General features: G+C 41.7%; 1 non-coding gene across 1 annotated transcript; it reads left to right on the top strand.

The window, feature by feature from the left end:
• The first annotated feature begins 21563 nt into the window (after nt 1-21563).
• On the top strand, nt 21564-21670 carry LOC115831991. The gene has a single exon (XR_004027467.1). It is a non-coding gene; the product is annotated as a U6 spliceosomal RNA (small nuclear RNA).

Below are 21670 nucleotides of genomic sequence, written 5' to 3'. Positions count from 1 at the left end.
CTGGGCTGGCATGCAATGGTGTGATCTCGGCTCACTGCAACCTCCACCTCCCGGGTTCAAGCGAGTCTCCTGCCTCAGCCTCCCGAGTAGCTGAAATTACGGATGCCTGCCACCACACCTGGCAGATTTTTGTATTTTCAGTAGAGACGGAGTTTCACCATGTTGGTCAGGCTGGTCTCAAACTCCTGACCTCATGATCCACGTGCCTCAGCCTCCCAAAGTGCTGGGATTACAGGCGTGAGCCACCGCACTGGACCATGATGTTTGTATTTCTGTGCCTGGCTTATTTCACTTAACATAATGACTTCCAGTTCCAACCATGTTGTTGCAAATGACAGAATCTCATTCTTTATCATGGCTAAATAGTACTCCATTGTGTATAAGTACCACATTTTTTTATCCATTCATCTGTTGATGGATACTTAGGTTGTTTCCAAATCTTAGCTATTGTACACAGTGCTACAACAAACTTGGGAGTGTGGATATCTCTTCGATACACTGATTTCCTTTCTTTCGGGTATACACTCAGCAGTGGAATTGCTGGATCATATAGTAGTTCCATTTTTACTTTTTTGAGGAACCTACAAATGGTTCTCTATGGTGGCTGTATTAATTTACATTCCCACCAACAGTGTTTGAGGGTTCCCTTTTCTCTACATCCTCACCAGCAATGGTTATTGCCTGTCTTTTGGATATAAGCCATTTTAACTGGGGTGAGATAATATCTCCTTGTAGTTTTGATTTGCATTTCTCTGATGATCAGTGATGTTGAGCACCTTTTCATATGCCTGTTTGCCATTTGTGTGTCTTCTTTTGAGAAATGTCTGTTCAAATATTTGGCCCATTTTTTAATCAGATTATTAGATTATTTTCCTATAGAGTTATTTAAGCTCCTTATATATTATGGTTATTAATCCCTTGTCAGATGGATGGTTTGCAACTATTTTCTCCCATTCTGTGGGTTTTCTCTTCACTTTGTTGTTTCCTTTGCTGTGCAGAACCTTTAACTTGATGTGATCCCATTTGTCCGTTTTGACTTTGGTTGCCTGTGCTAGTGGGGTATTACTCAAGAAATGTTGGCCAATGTCTTGGAAAGTATCCCCAATGTTTTCTTGTAGTAGTTCCATATTATGAAGTCTTAGATTTAAGTCTTTAATCCATTTTGATTTGATTTTTGTATATGGCGAGGGATAGGAGTCTAGTTTCACTCTTCTGCATATGGATATCCAGTTTTCCCAGCACCATTAATTGAAGAGACTGTCTTTTCCCCAGTGTATGTTCTTGGGACCTTTGTTAAAAATGAGTTCATTATAGGTGTGTAGATTTGTTTCTGGCTCTCTATTCTGTTCCATTGGTCTATGTGTTGGTTTTTATGCCAGTACCATGGCATTTTGGTCACTATAGCTCTGTAGTATAATTTGAAGTCAGGTGATGTGATTACTCCAGGTTTTATCTTTTTTGCTTAGGATAACTTTGGCTATTCTGGGTCTTTGTGGCTCCATACAAATTTTAGGATTGTGTTTATTTCTGTTAAGAATGTCCTTGGTATTTTGATAGGGATTGCTTGCATCTGTAGATTGCTTTGGGTAGTATGGACACTTTAACAATATTAATTATTACAATCCATGAACCTGGAATATCTTTCCATTTTTTTGGTGTCCTCTTCAATTTCTTTCATCAGTGTTTTATATTTTTCATTATAGATGTCTCTTACTTCTTTGGTTAATTCCTAGGTACTTAATTTTTTGTGGCTATTGTAAATAGGATTTTTTTGTTTGTTTGTTTGTTTTTGAGACAGAGTCTTGCTCTGTTGCCCAGGCTGGAGTGCAGTGGTGCAATCTTGGCTCACTGCAACCTCCACCTCCTGGGTTCAAGCAATTCTCCTGCCCCAGCCTCCAGAGTAGCCGGGATTACAGGCTCCTGCCACCATGTCCAGCTAATTTTTTGTAATTTTAGTAGAGACAGGGTTTCACCATGTTGGCCAGGCTTGTCTCAGACACCTGACCTCAGGTGATCTGCCTACCGGCCTTCCAGTGTGCCCAGTGAGCCACCATGCCTGGCCTGTAAATAGGGTTACTTTTTTATTTTTCAGATTGTTCACTGTGGCATATAGAAATGCTACTGATTTTTGTATGTTGATCTTGTATTCTGCAACTTTACTGAATTTGTTTTATCAGTTCTAAGTTTTTTGGTAGAGTCTTTAGGTTATCCAATATAAGATTACATTGTCTGCAAATAAGGATAATTTGACTTCTTCCTTTCCAAATTATATGCCCTTTATTTGTTTCTCTTATCTGATTCCTCTAGCTAGGACTTCCAGTATTATGTTGAATAACAGTTGCGAAAGTGGGTATCCTTGTTGTGTTCCAGAACTTAGAGGAAAGGCTTTCAGCTTTTCCCCATTCAATATGATACTAGTTGTGGGTCTGTCATATATGGCTTTTATTATGTTGAAGTGTATTCCTTATATACTGAGTTTCTTGAGGGTTTTTAACATTAAGGGATGTTGAATTTTATCAAATGCTTTCAGAATTAATTGAGATGATCAAATGGTTTTATCCTACATTCTGTTAATATGATGTATCACATTGATTGATTTGCATATGTTGAACCATCCTTGCCTCCCAGTGATAAATCCAACGTGGTCATGAGGATCTTTTTAATGTATTGTTAAATTTCATTTGCTGGTATTTTGTTGAGGATTTTTGCATCAATATTCATCAGAGATATTGGCCTTTTTTTTTTAATGTGTCTTTGTCTGGCTTTGGTATCAGGGTAATACTAGCCTTGTAGAATGAGTTTGGAAGTATTCCCTCCTCCTCTATTTTTTGGAATACTTTGAGTAGGATTAGTAATAGTTCTTCTTTAAATTATTGGTAGAATTCAGCAGTGAAGCCATTAGGTCTCAGGTTTTTCTTTACTGAGAGACTTTTTATTGTGGCTTTGATCTTGTTCCTTGTTATTGGTCTGTTCAGGATTTGGATTTCTTCCTGGTTCAATCTTGGTTGGTTGTATATGTCTAGGCATTTGTCCATTTCTTCTAGAGGTCCAATTTATGGGCATATAGTTGCTCATAATAGCCACTAATCCTTTGCCTTTCCGTGGTATCAGTTATAATGTCTTCTTTTTCATCTCTTATTTTATTTATTTGAGTCTTCTCTTTTTTTCTTCACTAGTCTGGTTAATTTGTCAATTTGTTTAACTAAAAAAAAACCCATTTTTGTTTCATTGATCTTTTGTATTGTTTTCTTCATTTCAATTTCATTTATTTCTACTCTAATCTTTATTATTTCTTTTCTTCTATTAATGGGTTTGGTTTGCTCTTGTTCTTCTAGGTCTTTAAGATGCGTCATTAGCTTGTTTATTTGAAATTTTTATTCTTTTTTGATGTAGGCACTTATAGCTATAATCTTTCCTGATAGTACTGCTTTTTCTGTATCCCATATATTTTGGTATGTTGTGTTTCCATTATTATTTGTTCCAAGAATTTTTTTTCAGTTTCCTTTTTAATTTATTCATTTACCCATTCAGGAACATGTTGTTTAATTTCCATGTATTTGTATAGTTTCCAAAATTCCTCTTGTTATTGTTTTCTATTTTTATTTCATTGGAGTCAGAGAAGATGCTTGGTATATTTCCACTTTTGAATGTTTAAGACTTGTTTTGCGACCTAACATATGGTCTGTCCTTGAGAATGATCCATGTGCTGAGGAAAAGAATGTGTATTCTGTAGCCATTAGATGAAATGTTCTGTAAATATCTATTAGGTCTATTTGGTCTATAGTGCAGATAAGTGTGATTTTTTTGGTGTTGATTTTCTGTCTGGAAGATATGTCCACTGCTGAAAGTGGGGTGTTGAAGTCTCCAGCTATTATTGAATTGGGGCTTGTCTTTCTCTTTAGCTCTCATAATATTTGTTTTATGCATCTGGGTGCTCCAGTGGTGGGTGCATACATATTTTAAATTGTTATATCCTTTTGCTGAATTGACCCTTTATCGTTATATGATGACCTTCTCTGTCTCTTCTTATAGTTTTTGTCTTGAAATCTATTTCATCTGTTGTAAGTATAGCTACTCCTGCTATATTCCTGTCATCTAGGTTTTAAGCCCTGCATGCATTAGGTATTTGTCCTAATGCTCTCCCTCCCCTTACACCCCAACCCCTGACAAGCCCCGGTGTGTGATGTTTCCCTCCCTGTGTCCATGTGTTCTCATTGTTCAACTCCCACTTATGTGTTTCTCTTTAATCGTATGCATTGTCTATGTCTTGAAAAGTTGTTGTAGTTATTTTTAATTGGTTCATAATTTAGTATTTCTACTTAAGATAAGAGTAGTTTACACGCCACAGTTACAGTGTTATAGTATTCTGTTTTTCTGTGTACTTCCTATTACTAGTGAGTTTTGAACCTTTAGATGATTTCTTATTGCTCATTAACATCCTCATCTTTCTAAATGAAGTATTCCCTTTAGCATTTTTTTTTTTTTTGAGATGTTGTCTCACTCTGTTGCCTAGGCTGGAGTGCAATGGCATGATCTCGGCTCACTGGAACTTCCAGCTCCTGGGTTCCAGCAATTCTCCTGACTCAGCCTCCTAAGTAGCTGGGATAACAGGCATTCACCACCATGCCCAGCTAATTTTTTGTATTTTTAGTAGAGACGGGGTTTCACCATGTTAGCCAGGCTGGTCTCAAACTCCTGACCTCAGGTGATCCACCCACCTCAGCCTCCCAAAGTGCTGGGATTACAGGCGTGAGCCACCACCCCCAGCCTCCCTTTAGCATTTCTTATAGAACAGGTGTGATGAAAGCTGAGGGTGAAATCCTTCAGTTTTTTTTGTCTGGGAAAGCCTTTATTTCTCCTTCATGTTTGAAGAATATTTTCATTGTACATACTATTTTAGGGTAAAATTTTTTTCCTTTAGCACTTAAAATATGTCATGAAACTCTCCTGGCCTGTAAGGTTTCCACTGCAAAGCCTGCTGCCAGACACACTGGAGCTCCATTGTATGTTATTTGTTTCTTTTCCCTTGCTGCTTTTAGGATCCCTTCTCCATCATTGACCTTTGGGAGTGTGAGTATTAATTGCCTTGAGGTAGTCTTCTTTGAGTTAAATCTGCTTGGTGTTCTAGAACCTTCTTGTACTTGGATATTGATATCTTTCTCTAGGTTTGGGAAATTCTCTGTGATTGTCCCTTTGAATAAACTTTCTACCCCTATCTCTTTCTCTACCTCCTCTTTAAGGCCAATAACTCTTAGATTTGCCATCTTGAGGCTATTTTCTAGATCCTGTAGGCATGCTTCATTGTTTTATATTCTTTTTTTCTTTTGTCTCCTCTAACTGTGTATTTTCAAATAGCCTGTCTTCAAGCTCACTAATTCCCTCTTCTGCTTGATCAATTCTGCTATTAAAAGACTGATGCGGCCAGACACAGTGGCTCACGCCTGTAATCCCAGCACTTTGGGAGGCCAAGGCGGGCGGATCACCTGAGGTCAGGAATTGGAGACCAGCCTAACCAACATGGTGAAACCCGGTTTCTACTAAAAAAATACAAAATTAGCTGGGTGTGGTGGCACATGCCTGTAATCCCAGCTACTCAGAAGGCTGAGGCGGGAGAATTGCTTGAACCCGGGAGGCGAGGTTGCAGTGAGCTGAGATCATGCCATTGCACTACAGCCTGGGCAAGTGAGAAACTCCATCTCGAAAAAAAAAAAAAAGACTGATCCATTCTTCAGCTTACCAATTGCATTTTTCAACTCCAGAAACTCCAGAATTCCTGCTTGATTCTTTTTTTTTTTTTTTTTGGAGTGCAGTGGCACAATCTCGGCTCACTGCAACCTTAGCCTCCCGGGTTCAAGCGACTCTTCTGCCTCAGCCTTCCTGAATAGCTGGGATTACAGGCATCTGCCACAGCGCCCAGCTAATTTTGTATTTTTAGTAGAGACGGGGTTTCTCCATGTTGGTCAGGCTGGTCTCGAACTCCCGACCTCAGATGATCCACCCGCCTTGGCCTCCCAAAGTGCTGGGATTACAGGCGTGAGGCACCATGCCCGGCCCCTATTCTTTTTAATTATTTCAATCTTTTCGTTAAATTTATCCAATAGTATTCTGAATTCCTTCTGTGTTATATTGAATTTTGCTGAATTTCCTCAAAACAGCTATTTTGAATTCTCTGAAAAGTCACATATCTCTATTACTCCAGGATTGGTCCCTGTGCCTTATTTAGTTCATTTGGTGAGGTCATGTTTTCCTGGATAGTCTTGATGTTTGTAGATATTAATCTGTGTTTGGGCATTGAAAAGTTAGGTATTTATTGTAGTTTTCTCAGTCTGGGCTTGTTTGTACCCATCTTCTTGGGAAGGCTTCCCAGACATTCAAAAAGACTTCAGTGTTGTAATCTAAACTGTATCTGCTTTAGGGGGCACCTCAAGCTCAGTAATGCTGTTGTTCTTGCAGACTCACACAGGTACCGCCTTGATAGTCTTAGACAAGATCCAGAAGAATTCTCTGAATCACCACACAGAAACTGTTGTTCTCTTCCCTTACTTTATTCCAAACAAATGGAGTCTCTCTCTCTCTTTCTCTCTCTCTCTTCTCTCTCCTCTCTCTCTCTGTTCTGAGACACCTGGAGCTGGGGCCGTGGAATGACACAAGCATCACTGTGGCCACCATCACTAAGACTGTGCAGGGTCAGATCTGAAGCCAGCACAGCACTGGGTCTCACTCAAGGCTCCCTGCAGTCACCCCTTGGTTACCGCCTATGTTCACCCAAGGCCCTGTGGCTCTACAATCAGCAGGTTGCAAAGCCATTTGGGCCTGTATCCTTCTTTCAGGGTGGTGAGTTCCCCCAAGCAGGTCCAGAGGTGCCATCCAGAGCCAGGGACTAGACCTAAAAACCTTAGAAGTCTACCTGGTGTTCTATTATACTGTGGCTGAACTGACACTCAAGCCACAAGACACAGTCCTTCCCACTCTTCTCTCCCTTCTTCAAAGGCAGAGGAGCCTCATCCCATGGCCACCACCACCACAGGCCCACAGAGAGTGCTGCCAGACTACCATCCTTAAGGCCCAAGGGTTCTTCAATCAGCCTGTGGTGATACGTTGCGTGGCCTGGGACTCACCCTTCAGGATAGTGAACTCCCCTCTTGCCCAGAGCAGGTCCAGAAATGCTATCCAAGAGCTAAGTCCTAGAATTAGGGACCCCAAGAGTCTGGTTGGTATTCTTCCCCACTGTGGCTGAGCTGGTACCTAACGTGCAAGACAAAGTCCCCTTTACTTTTCCCTCTGCTTTTCCCAAGTGGAAGAAGTCTCACCCAGTAGCCACCACAGCTTGGAATGTGCTGGGTCTCACCTAAAGCCAGCATGTCTCAGAGTCTCACCTGTGGCCCTTGACGTCGTACCTGGGTATCACTGCTGGTTTTTCAGGGCCCAAGGGCTCTTCAGTTAGCAGGTAATGAATACTGCCAGAACTGGGTCCTTCCCCTCAAGGCAGTGGGTTCTCTTCTGGCACAGAGTGTGTCAAGAAATGTTTTCCAGAAGCTAGGGCCTAGAAAGGGGACCCCATGACTCTGACCAGTGCCCTATCCTGCTGTGGCTGAGCTGGTATCTAAGATGCAAGTTTATTCAAGGCCACAGAGTACTTTAGCTGGAGATGGCGGGGCTTGCGGGAACTCACATTCAGACTGTTGAGATCAGCAATTCCCCTCTGGCTAGGACTGGTTTAAATGCTCCCTCAGTGGTCGGGCATCAGCTGAGTTTGGTCTGGTTTTGTCTCTGTTATAATAGGGCAGTAGTGAGTTCAATGCCTCACAATTGCTGAACTCTCACTCTCCACACACCGAAATGCTCTCTGCACCACATTACCGCTGCTGGGGGGTGGGGGAGGGGTGATGTTGGCAATTCAAGACTGTTTTTCCTACCTTTACCTGTTTAGTGCCTCTTTCGCGATATGAAGTTAAAACCTGGTACTGTGAATACTCACGTGATTTTTCATTCTTTAAAAGGTGCTTTTTGGTGTGCAGATAGTTGTTAAATTGGTGTCCCTGCTGGGAAAATGATTGGTAGAGCATTTTATTCTGCCATCTTGCTTAGTCCAGTCTTTTTTTTTTTTCTCCATAAGAGACAGGGTCTTGCTCAGCTCTGTCACCCAGGCTGAAGTGCAGTGGCATGATTATAGCTCACTGTGACATCAAGCACCCAGGTTCAAGTGATCCTCCCACCTCAGCCCAAGTAGCTGGGACTGCAGGCATGTGCCACAATGCCAGCCAATTTTTTTGTTTGTTTGTTTGTTTGTTTGTTTGAGACAGAGTCTCGCTCTGTCACCCAGGCTGGAGTGCAGTGGCACGATCTTGGCTCACTGCAACCTCCACATCCTGGGTTCAAACGATTCTTGTGCCTCAGCCTCCAGAGTAGCTGGGATTACAGGTGCGTGCCACCACATCCGGCTAATATTTTGTATTTTTAGTAAAGACAGGGTTTCACCGTGTTTGCCAGGATGGTTTCGATCTCCCAACCTCGTGATCCACCCACCTCGGCCTCCCAAAGCGCTGGGATTATAGGCGTGAGCCACCATACCTGGCCCCGCCAATTTTTTACTTGTATTTTTGTAGAGATGAGGTCTCGCTGTGTTACCCAGGCTGGTCTTCAACTCCTGGGCTCAAGCAGTTCTCCTTCCTGGGCCTTCCCAAAGTGCAGCATTACAGGTTTGAGCCACCGTGCCTAGCCCTGTTTTTTAACTTTTTGTTTGTTTGTTTGTCTTTAGAGACAGGGCCTCACTCCATCACCCAGGCTGGAGAGCAGTGGCACTATCATAGTCACTGTAGCCTCAAACTTTTGGGCTCAAGCAGTCCTCCCGCCTCAGCCTCTCTGGTAGCTGGGAATACTGCATATGCCACCATGCCAGGCTTATTTATTTATTCATGTACAGACAGGGTCTTGCCCAGGCTGGTTTTAAACTCCTGGCTTCAAAGGATCCTCCTGCCTCAGCCTTCGAAAGTACTGGGGTTACAGGCATGAGCCACCATGTAGGGCCTGTTGTGTTTTGTTTTATTTTAACATTTATTGAAGTGTAATACACATGCAGAATAATAGTTAAGTCTTAAGTGATTTCCATTCTTATTTACCTCTCTGAGTTTTCATATTCACTTCAGTTTTGGACTTATAATTCCCTTATGTGTCATATTTTTATTACTTTCAATAAAATTTTAAAATAGTTTATGAAAGATTAACTCCAGTGTTGAATTGCAATTGGAGGATATGATTTTTTTTTTTTTTTTGAGACGGAATTTCACTCTTGTTGCCCAGGCTGGAGTACAGTGGCACCATCTCAGCTCACTGCATTCTCCGCCTCCCAGGTTCAAGTGATTCTCCTGCCTTAGCCTCCCAAGTAGCTGGGATTACAGGCACCTGCCACCACGCCCGGATAATTTTTGTATTTTTAGTAGAGACGGTGCTTCACCATGTTGCTCAGGCTGGTCTCTAACTCCTGACCTCAGGTGATCTGCCCACCTCGGCCTCCCGAAGTGCTGGGATCATAGGCGTGAGCCACCGCACCTGGCCGAGGATATGATTTTTAATAGATACACAGATCAATTGATTGATAGACATAGAAATAAATATGAATGTGTGTGTATGCATGGGTTAATATACATACTTATATTCCTTAGCTCTTAGCTCTGTCCACTACAAGGTCCTAGGAGCAATGACATCCCAGTAGCAACAATGAGCATACCTAAAACCCAGATATTTTTTTCTAGGTACTATTCTCCAATAAAAGGAACTTGGAAAAGCAGTTGATTTCATAGCTGGGAAAGGAAAAAATACAGAAGAGGCTGAAACACCTTATGGTGCCAAAAAATAAGAAAGTGATCAAGGATGGGGATATGTGAAAAAGACATAGTATCCAAACTAAAGGAGCTGCTGATGACCAAAATTAGAACAATTTGAACAACAAAATAGCTAATAATACTTATTATATGAACATGTGTGTATATATGTGTATATATATAAAGATAATACATATATTTGTGCTAAACCTATATAATAAAATATCTATAAATTCATAGTGAAATAAGTAATTGAATAAATAAAGTACAGCTCTTTCTTACAGAAACATTTTAACTAATATATATATATAGAACGAATGAGGGAAATACTAAATCACCATTAGGAAAATGACACAATAATAATTATTGCAGGCAAGATCTACCAATTGATGTTAAAATCAATGGGTGAAAGTTTGAGGAGAGGCAGGGCGCGGTGGCTCACACCTGTAATCCCAGCACTTTGGGAGGCCGAGATGGGCAGATCACAAGGTCAAGAGATTGAGACCATCCTGGCCAACATGGTGAAATCCCATCTCTACTAAAAATACAAAAATTAGCCAGGCATGGTGGCGTGTGCCTGTAGTCCCAGCTACTCGGGAGGCTGAGGCAGGAGAATCACTTGAAGCCAAGAGGCAGAGGTTGCAGTGAGCAGAGATCGAACCACTACAATCCGGCAGCCTGGGGACAGAGCGAGACTCCGTCTCAAAATAAATACATAAATAAATAAAATAAAATAAAATAAAGTTTGAGGAGAGAGAGGATTATTAGCATTGTCTAAAAGTATTGCCTCCAAGGTCCGGGCGAGGTAGCTCACGCCTGTAATCCCAGCACTTTGGGAGACTGAGGGGGCAGATCATGAGGTCAGGAGTTTGAGACCAGCCTGGCCAACATAGTGAAACCCCGTCTCTACTAAAAATACAAAAAATTTGCTGGGTGTGGTGGTGGGCACCTGTAATCCCACCTACTTGGGAGGCTGAGACAGGAAAATCTCTTGAACCCAGGAGGTGGAGGTTGCAGTGAGGGGAGATCGTGCCACTGCACTCCAGCCTGGGTGACAGTGTGAGACTTTGTCTCAAAAAAAAAAGTATTGCCTCCAAGATATTTATCAATTACAAAGGGGAAAAACAGTCATTTTCTTTCACTTTAACAGTGGCTATTATGAAGAAAGCAGGCAGATATCATCAAGGATGACATCACCAGTAGTTACACATGTTAACATCATGTATCCCCTGGTATAATGTATAAAGAGGTATACAACATCCTTTCTATGGTATTCTTGCCAAAAACTGCATGATCTAAATCTAATCATGAGAAAACAACAGATAAATCAAAACTGAAAGGCATTCTACTAAATAACTGACCAGGATTCATCAACGTCAAGATCATGAAAGACAAGGAAAATTGTCTTTCCCTGACTTTCATTGTCTTTGCTTGTCCAATCTGTCACAGTTTCAAAGCATGATAATTAAATGCAATGTGTGATCCCAGAACAGAAAAAAGACACAGGTGGGAAAAGGGTAAAATTTGAATAAGGCCCGTACTGCAGTAAATAGTATCATATTGATGTTTATTTTCTGTCTTTCATAATTGTATATGATTATGGAAATTGTTAACATGAAACAAAACTGAGGCTAGGAGTTCGAGACCAACCTGGGCAACATAGCGAGACTCCATCTCTATTTATACATATATAAAGAAAAAAGAGGCCAGGCACGGTGGCTTAAGCCTGTAATCCCAGCACTTTGGGAGGCCAAGGCAGGTGGACCATGAGGTCAGGAGTTCAAGACCAGCCTGGCCAATATGGTGAAACCCTGTCTCTATTAAAAATACAAAAATTAGCTGGGTGTGGTGGCGTGTGCCTGCAGTCCCAGCTACTTGGGAGGCTGAGGCAGAAGAATCACTTGAACCTGGGAGGCAGAGGTTGCAGTGAGCTGAGATCGCGCCTCTGCACTCCACCCTGGGTAACAGAGTGAGACTCCATCTCAAAAAAAAAAAGAAAAAAGAAATAAGATCAGAAAATTTGTATGATTTTCTGTCTAATGTATAATATGCTTGTGAAGTTTCATTAAATATTTAAGAAGATCCTTTGCAAAACAAAAAGTATAATTAACAAATTGTTAGGCCAGGTGCCATGGCTCACGCCTGTAATCCCAGCACTTTGGGAGGCCAAGGTGAGAGGATCGCTTAAGTCCAGGAGTTTGAGACCAGCCTGGCCAACATGGTGAAACCTCATCTCTACCAAAAATACAAAAAATTAGCTGGGCGCTGTGGTGCATGCATGTCATCCCAGCTACTAGGGAGGCTGAGGCAGGAGGATCGCTAAAGCCTGAGAGCTGGAGGCTGCAGTGAGCCATGATCATCCTGACACTGCATTCCAGCCTGGGAAAGAGAGTGAGACCGTCTCTCAAAAAAAGAGAAAATTGTTAATAATCTGGAATTTAAGTCTGTACAATTTCAACAAAACACTTCTCCATGTGAAGTGAAGATTTTCTTTTCTTCCCTTTTTTTAGAGAGAGGGTCTTGCTCTGCCACCCAGGCTGGAGTGGTGTGGTGGCATGATCGTAGTTCAATGCAGCCTCAAACTCCTGGCCTCAAGCGATCCTTCCAACTCTGCCTCCTAAAGTGCTAGGATTATAAGCATGGGCCACCACACCCGGCCTGAGAAAAATCTCCTGATGAAATACTTTTTCACTAAGTTTCATGGACGTCAATGGGTTGGTTTTCTTCTTTTATAACCACTCCTTCTCAGATGGTCATGTTCATTGTTCCTGGTTTTCCTGTCTTCTTAATACTTAATTGCCCTAGAACTCGTTTCTATACTCACTACCTAGTGATCTCATCCAATCTCATAGCATTATACACCATCTGAATACTGACATTTCCAAATTCCTATCAACTGCTAATTTTTCCAATGAACTTCAGACTTACATATCCATTTTCCAACTTCGCATTTCCATTTGGCTGCCTAATAGATATATCAAAGTTATATCCCCAAAACTAAACTCCTGATCTTCCTTCACAAGCCTGCATCTCAACTCAACTGATAATACCTCCATCCTTCCATTTGCTCAGGCTGAAAACTTTGAAGTAATCCTCTCCTCTCCTCCTCTCCTCTCCTCTCTCTCTCACACACACACAAACATATGCACACATTCATATTTAAACCATCAGCAAATTCTATTGGCTCAATCTCCAAGACACAGCCAAAATCCAACAATTTTCACTGCCTCCAGTACTACCTACAGGTCCAAGCTACCATCGTCTGCATCTCGTTATTATCTCTTTACTGATCTCCCTGATTCTGCTTTTGTTCGCCTTACAGTACACTCTGAACATGGCATCCAGAGTGATTCTTATAAAATGTAAGTTAGATCATATCACTCTTTCGGCTGAAAACTGTCCAGTGCTCTTTTCACTAAGAGTCTAAGACAGATTCCTTCCCATATCCCTGTACCATCCGGCCCGTTACCTCTCTGTACTTACTGTCTGCCATTCACTCATTCCACTGCAGCCACACTGACCTCTTGCTTCCTGAAGGTGCCGGACGTGCTTCTACTTCAAGGGTTTTTCACTCACTCCTCATTATTTCCCTACTGTGATCTGTGCATATCACCACCACCCCCACCACTGCAAAATCTACTCACAATAAATATGACCAAGCACCAGCACCATGAGACTCAGCAGAAACAAACAAACAAAACAGATTTAGAGTCCAAATGATTTACAATTCAGAATATGGAATAGCCACATTTGAGATACTTATGGACGTAATCACAAAGAGAACATTATCTGTTGGCCTTCAGCACAGGAAACAGAAATCACTCCAGGTATTTCATTCAAAAAAGTGTTTTGTTTTTGTTTTGCTTTGTTTTCAGGAAATTTGGTACTTAATATGGTTGGGGGGGGTGCAGGGCGCAGGAACGGAAGGAACAATGCCAGACACCATCACTAGACTTTTGGCTTTAAGGTCACACTTAGAAGGTACAACTGCTGCTGCTACTGTCACTGCCACTGCCACAGCCTCTGCACGCTCATGAATCTGGAGACACTCCATGGAATGTGGAACTGGCTCCTGAAAACTCTCAGGCATACCAGAGAGGACCCTTCAGCCTCCACCACCACAGGAAGCATCACCTCTGTTTCCCTCAAAAGTTTATATGAAAATGATCCACAATCTAGAACCCCGAACCCAGCCAAACAAACAAACACGTGTGGGAAGAAAAATGCATTATTATTATTATTTTGAGACAGAGTCTGACTCTGTCACCCAGGCTGGAGTGCAGTGGCATGATCTCAGCTCACTTCAACCTCCACCTCCCAGGTTCAAGCGATTCTTCTGCCTCAGCCTCCTGAACAGCAGAGATTACAGCGCACACCACCACACCCAGCTAATTTTTGTATTTTTAGTAGAGACGGGGTTTCACCATATTGGTCAGGCTAGTCTTGAACTCCTGACCTCGTGATTTCCCCACCTTGGCCTCCCAAAGTGCTGGGATTACAGGCATGAGCCACTGCGCCTGGCCAAAAATTACATTTTTTAAAAAATGTGTTTCCTCTGTAATTTTTCTCAGGAAGCTATTGGAAAATACGCTTTATCAAAATGTGGGGTAAACAAAGAAGAGGCAGTTATGGAAAACAGAAAACAGGTGACCCAGCACAGGAGAAAAAGGAAGGGAATCCCCAAATCACAGCTGTGCATTAGGGGGAGAGGGCAAACTGTCTGGACTACAGCAGTGTCACTCAAGGGACAGGCACAGTAATACTTGTCGCCACTATACCCTCTGGACAAAGCTACTGGGACATACACTCCATGAAAATGACACAGTAAACCAAGAAAAATGAAATCATTCAAAGAACAGAATTCAGATCAGGAGGAATTCCTAAGATGCCAGCAAAGGGAAGTCTCAAGAGGACGAATAGGCAACTGAGAGCAGGCATAGGACATTACTAGATGGAAACAAAGATCTCCAGGAGAGAATTAAAATGAATATACGTATAGAGGAGATGGACCTTGTGAGAAATTGTACCAAGAGCTATTGGCAGGTATGAGAAGATTTAGTAATAGATGCAAATATGAGTAAGCAAATCAAAAAACAAAGCAATTGGTCGGGTGCAGTGGCTCGCACCTGTAATCCCAGCACTTTGGGAGGCTGAGGCAAGTGGATCACTTGAGGTCAGGAGTTCCAGACCAGCCTGGCCAACATGGTGAAACCCCGTCTCTACTAAAAATACAAAAATTAGCCAGACATGGTGGTGCACACCTGTAATCCTAGCTACTCAGGAAGCTGAGGCAGGAGAATCACTTGAAACTGGGAGGTGAAGGTTACAGTGAGCCGAGATCACACTGCTGCACTCCAGCCTGGGAGACAGAGTGAGACTGTCTCAATTAAAAAACAAAAACAAAAACAAAAACACAGCAATTATTAAACTATCTATAGGAAAAACAAAGAAGTAAAAATTAAGACAAAAAGGACATTATAATACTCAGCATTGAATAATGTTTATATAAACATAATTTAGAGTCTAAATATTTAACTACAAGGTAGATTTTTTTTTTACCAATACGAAATGATTGTATAAGAAAGCCAAATCTTTATCTACAATAATAGGAAATCAATTGACAAAATCTAAAATTGATGAGTTGAGGCCGAACGTGGTGGGTCACACCTACAATCCCAGCACTCCGGGAGGCCGAGGCAGGTGGATTACCTGAGGTTAAGAGTTCAAGACCAGCCTGGCCAACATGGTGAAACCCTGTGTCTACTAAAAATACAAAACTAGCCTGGCATGGTAGCACATGCCAGTAATCCCAGCTACTCAGGAGGTTGAGGCACAAGAATCGCTTGAACGCAGGATGCAGAGGTTCCAGTGAGCTGAGATGGCGCCACTGCACTCCAGCCTGGGTGACAGACTGAGACTTCATCTCAAAAAAAAATTAAAAAATAAAAATAAAATTAATGAGATGAAAGATGGTATCTGCATATTACAGAAAGTATAAATATGGAGATATTTGATTGCACAAAACTGAAAAACACTTTTGCACATGTAAAATATTAAAATAGTTAAATAATGTTCTAAAATTGATTGGTGATGGTAGTGCAACTCTGTGAATATACTGAAAACATTGAATTTAACACTGTCAGTGGACGAATTGTTTGGTTTGGGGATTATAGCTCAATGAAGCTGTTAAAAAACAAATTATTGGGAGAAAATATTTGCATGTATATCAAACAAAAGATTTAATCATATATATATATATATATATATATGAAGAACTCCTTCCAAGATACAGAATCAACCTAGGTGTCCATCACATGAAGAAAATGTGGTATATGTAACAAATGGAATACTATTCAGCCATAAAAAGAACTAAATCCTGCCATTCTCAGCAACATGGATGAGTCTGGAGGTCATTATGTTAAGTGAAATAAGTCAGGCACCAAAAGACAAATACCACATGTTCTCACTCATATGTGAGAGCTAAAAAAAAATTGTTTTGATCTCACAGTAGTAGAAAGTAGAATAGTGGTTACCAGAGACTGGGAAGGGTAGCGGGCAGAGGAGATAGGGAGAGATTTGTTAAAGTATACAGAATTACAGCTAGGTAGGAGGAATAAGTTCTAGTGTTCTATAGAAATGGAGGGTGACTATAGCTAAAATAATTTATTATATATTTTCAAATAGCTAGAACGGAGGATTTTGGAGGTTCCCAGCATAAAGAAATGATAAATGTTTGAGGTGATGGATATGCTAATTACCCTGATTTGATTATAACACATTATATACATATATTGAACTACTATTCTGTACCCCATAAGTGTGAACAACTATTGCGCATCAATTGAAATTTTTTAAAAAGAAAATAAAGCCAGCACAGTGGCATGTGCCTGTAGTCCAAGCTATTCGGGATGCTGAAGCAGGAGGATCAGTTGAGCTCAGGAGTTCAAGTCCAGCACAGGCGACATAGCAAGACCTAATTTCTGAAGATAAAATAGTTTTTTAATTAAAAAAAGTTAAGAAAAATGAAAAAAAAAGAACTAGATATCTCCAAGGTCCCTTCCAGCTGCAAAATTCTGTCATTTTACAAAGCACTATGAAGTAGTGCCTTGAATATAGAATATCTGGAGTATATATGTCTGCCCCACTCATTTAATACTTGGCAGATACTATTTTGTGTTCTTAAACTTTTATAATTTTTATTATGTTTTCTTCTTAAAATGTAAATTCCATCTGGGTGCAGTGGCTTACACCTGTAATCCCAGCACTTTGGGAGGCCAAGGCAGGTGGATTGCTTGACATTAGGAGTTCGAGACCAGCCTGGCCAACATGGTGAAACCCCATCTCTACTAAAAATACAAAAATTAGCTGGGCATGGTGGTGCACGCCTGTAGTCTCAGCTGCTCAGGAGGCTGAGGCAGGAGAATTGCTTGAACCCGGGAAGCGGAGGTTGCAGTGAGCTGAGATCATGCCACTGCACTCCAACCTGGGCAACAGAGCGAGACTATGCCTGAAAAAAAAGAGAGAAAATAATAGTAATAATAATAAAATGTAAATTCCTTAAATTTACATTGCTTAACATGGCCTCTTGTCTTAGTCAGTTGGGCTGCTGTAACAAAATGCCATAGACCAGGTGGCTTCTAAACAACAGAAATGTATTTTTCAGTTCTGGGGCCTGGAAGTCCTAGATCAGAGTACCAATGAAGTGGGGTGCTGCTGAGAGCCCTCTTCTGGTTGGCACACTGCCATCTTTTCATTGTATCCTCACATGGCAGAAAGAGAGTGAGAGGACAGGGTGCAGTGGCTCACGTCTGTAATGTCAGCACTTGGCAGGACAAGGCGGGCAGATCACTTGAGGTCAGGAGTTTGAGACCAGCCTGGCCAACAAAAATTAGCCTGGCGTGGTGGCTAGCATGTATAATCCCAGCTACTCCAGAGGCTGAGGCAGGAGAATCACTTGAACCCAGGAGGTGGAGTTTGCACTGAGCCGAGATCATGCCATTGCACTCCAGCCTGGGTGGCAGAGTGAGATCCTGTCTCAAAAAAAAAAAAAAAAGCAAAGAAAAAGAAGTGAGAGAACTCTCTCTGGGTCCTTTTTTTTTGAGACAGAATCTTGCTCTGTAGCCCAGGCTGGAGTATAGTGGTGTGATCTCAGCTCACTGCAACCTCTGCCTATTGGGTTCAAGCAATTCTCCTGCCTCAGCCTCCCCAGTAGCTGGGATTATAGGCACACGCCACTACACCCAGCTAATTTTTATATTTTTAGTAGAGACGGGGTTTCACCATGTTGGCCAGGCTGGTCTCAAACTCCTGACCTTGTGATCCACCCGCCTCAGCCTCCCAAAGTGCTAAGATTACAGGCATGAGCCACCTCGCCCCACCTGAGGTCCTTTTTATAAGGGCTCTAATCCATTCATGAAGGCTCCAGGCTGATGACCTAATTACCCGCCCAAATACCCCATCTCTTAATACTATTACATTGCGGGTTAGGATTTCAGTATGTGAGTTGGCCGGGAACACAAGCACTCAGTCCATTGTAGCCCTCAATATAGTAAAATATTCAATAAATACTTAATAATCATTTAGAAAAGATGAAGTCCCTATCCTGATTCACTAAGTTGTAATAAATATTTCATAAATTCATCATCTGTTTTCATAAATATTTGAGAATTCTGTAAGAGTATTTTTTTTCCCTTCTTCCTTTTTTTTGAGACACGGTCTCAGAAACAGTCACTTTGTCACCCAGGCTGGAGTTCAGTGGTGTGATCATGGCTCATTGCAGCCTTGACCTCCAGGGCTCCAGCCATCCTCCCACCTCAGCCTCTCAAGTAGCTGGGATTACAGGTATGTGCCACCACACCCAATAATTTTTGTATTTTCAGTAGAGACAGGGTTTAACCATGTTGGCCAGGCTGGTCTCGAGCTCCTGGCCTCAAGTGATCCACCCGCCTTGGCCTCCCAATATGCTGCAATTACAGGCATGAGCCAACATACCCGGCCTCCAGGTAATTTTTGTATTTTTTGTAGATGGGATTTCACCATGTTGCCCAGGCTGGTCTCGAACTCCTGAGCTCAAGTGATCCACCCACATGGCCTCCCAAAGGGCTGGGATTACAGGCGTGAGCCACCACGCCCAGACTAAGCCACAGTATTAAGTCATCACCATCATAAAGATTTCTTCATATGCAGGTTTTGCTTATTGATTGATTGATTGATTGATTGATTGAGACAGGGTCTCACTCTGTCACCCAGGCTGGAATGCAATGGTGCAATCTCGGCTCACTGCAACCTCCACCTCCTGGGTTCAAGCAATTCTCCTGCCTCAGCCTCCTGAGTAGTTGGGATTATAGGCATGAGCCACTGTACCCGGCCTCATTTATTTTTAAAAAAAGAAATTTTTTATTATGGCAAAATATTCATAACACAGGCTGGGCAAGGTGGCTCACATCAGTAATCTCAGCACTTTGGAAGGCCAAGGCAGGTGGATAACAAGGTCAGGAGTTCGAGCCTGGCTAGCACAGTGAAACCCTGTCTTTACTAAAAATACAAAAAATTAACGGGGCATGGTGGCACACACCTGTAATCCCAGCTACTCGGGAGGCTGAGGCAGGAGAATCACATGAACCTGGGAGGCAGAGGTTGCAGTGAGCCGAGATCATGCCATTGCACTCCAGCCTGGGTGACAGAGCGAGACTCCATCTCAAAAAAAAAAAAAAAAAAATCATAACACAAAAGTTATTATTTAGCTATTTTTAGGTATACAGGTCAGTGACATTAAGTACATTCACATTGTTGTGCAACCATCACTACTATTTATCACCAAAACTTTTTCATTCTTTCAAACTGAAACTCTACCCATTCAACACTAACTCTACTGCCCATTCCCTCCTCCCTCCAGCCCCTGGCAACAAGCATCCTAGTTTCTGTCTTTATGAATTGAATTTGACCTCTCTAGGTACATCACATAAGCAGAATCATACAGTGTTTGTCCTTTTGTGTCTGGTTTATTTCACTTAGCATAATGTCTTCAAGGTTAATCCATGTTGTAGAATGTGTCAGAATTTCATTCCTTTTTAAGGCTAAAAAATATTTATTTTCTGTGTATACCACATTTTGTTTATCTAATCATCAGTCATTGGACATTTTGGGTTGTTTCCACCTTTTGGCTACCGTGAATAATACTGCTGTGAACATGAGTGCAAAAATTTCTGTTTGAATCCCTTTCTATTTTATTTATTTATTTATTTATTTTTGAGACAGTCTCATTCTGTCACTCAGGCTGGAGTGCAGTGGAACGATCTCAGCACACTGCAACCTCCACCTCCTGGGTTCAAGCAATTCTCATGCCTCAGCCTCCCGAATAGGGATTACAGGCGTGCACCACCATGCCCGGCTAATTTTTGTATTTTTGGTAGAGATGGGGTTTTGTCATGTTGCCCAGGCTGGTCTCAAGTGATCTGCCCGCCTCAGCCTCCCAAAGTGTTGGGATTACAGGTGTGAGACACCGTGCCCAGACATTTTTTAAATTTGTGATAAAGACAGGGTCTTGCTATGTTGAGCAAGCTGGTCTCCAATTCCTGGGCTAAAGTGATCCTCCCACCTCAGCCTCTCAAAGTGTTGAGACACGCTACTGGCGAAGTCCCTGCTTTCCATTCTTTGGGGTACCTACCCAGAAGGAGAACTGCTGGATCATATGGCAATTCTGTTTAATTTTTGGAGGAACTACCATACCCTCTTCCACAATGGCTGCACCATTTTATATTCCCACCAGCATGGCACAAACATTCTAATTTCTCCTTATCTTTTCCAACTCTTATTTCTGGGTTTTAAAAAATAATAATCATCATCATAATGGATGTGAAATTATGTTATTGTTATCTACATATGTTCTCATTTAATCAGCTTAATAAACTTGCTCTGAAAATTTTCATTTCTTGCATTTTCTCATATGCAATCTGAAATCATTTAGTGATAAATTATTGCTCACTAGCAAATAAATATTCAGTACACATTTACTTTATTTTTATTCCTTTTCTTTTTTAAGGAAAAGGTACTTCAGTCCTAGAGTACACTTTTTTTTTTTTTTTGAGACAGAGTCTTGCTCTGTCGCAAAATGTGGAATGGTATGATCTCTGCTTACTGCAACCTCCGCCTCCCTGGTTCAAGCGATTCTTCTGCCTCAGCCTCCCGAGTAGCTAGGACTACAGGTGCGTGCCACCACGCCCAGCTAATTTTTATATTTTTAGTAGAGATGGGGTTTCACCATATTGGCCAAGCTAGTCTCGAACTCCTGATCTCATGATCCGCTCGCCTCGGCCTCCCAAAGTGCTGGGATTACAGGCATGAGCCACCTCGCCCAGCTAGAGTACATATTTTAAAACTTAGCCTTTGTTGAGAAGTTTCTTTTTTTCCTTTTTTTGAGAAAATCTCACTCTGTCACCCAGGCTGGAGTTTAGTGGGGCAGTCATGGCTCTAATTTGACCTCTCTAATTTGAGTCATGGCTCATGAGTCATTGCAGCCTCAACTTCCCAGGCTCAAATGATCCTCCCACTTTAGCCTCCCTAGTAGATGGGACCATAAGTGTGCACCACCATGTCCAACTAATTTTTTATTTTTATTTTTTGTAGAGATGGGGTCTCACCATGTTATCCAGGCTGGATTTTGTCTTTTTAATTTCAAATTTCAGTCATTCATTGCTGGCATATAAGAAAACAACTGACTCTTGTGTATTAATCCTGCATCTTGTGCTCACTTTGGAAACACATTTACTAAAATTGGAATGATACAGAGAAGATTAGCATAGCCTCTGTGCAAGGATAGCACGCAGATTTGTGAAGCATTCTTTATTTGT

This window comes from Nomascus leucogenys, chromosome 20 (assembly GCF_006542625.1).
Source record: "Nomascus leucogenys isolate Asia chromosome 20, Asia_NLE_v1, whole genome shotgun sequence".
Taxonomy (NCBI): Eukaryota; Metazoa; Chordata; class Mammalia; order Primates; family Hylobatidae; genus Nomascus; species Nomascus leucogenys.
The sequence above is the reverse complement of the archived record's forward strand: the minus strand, read 5'-3'. Positions and strand labels throughout refer to the sequence as shown.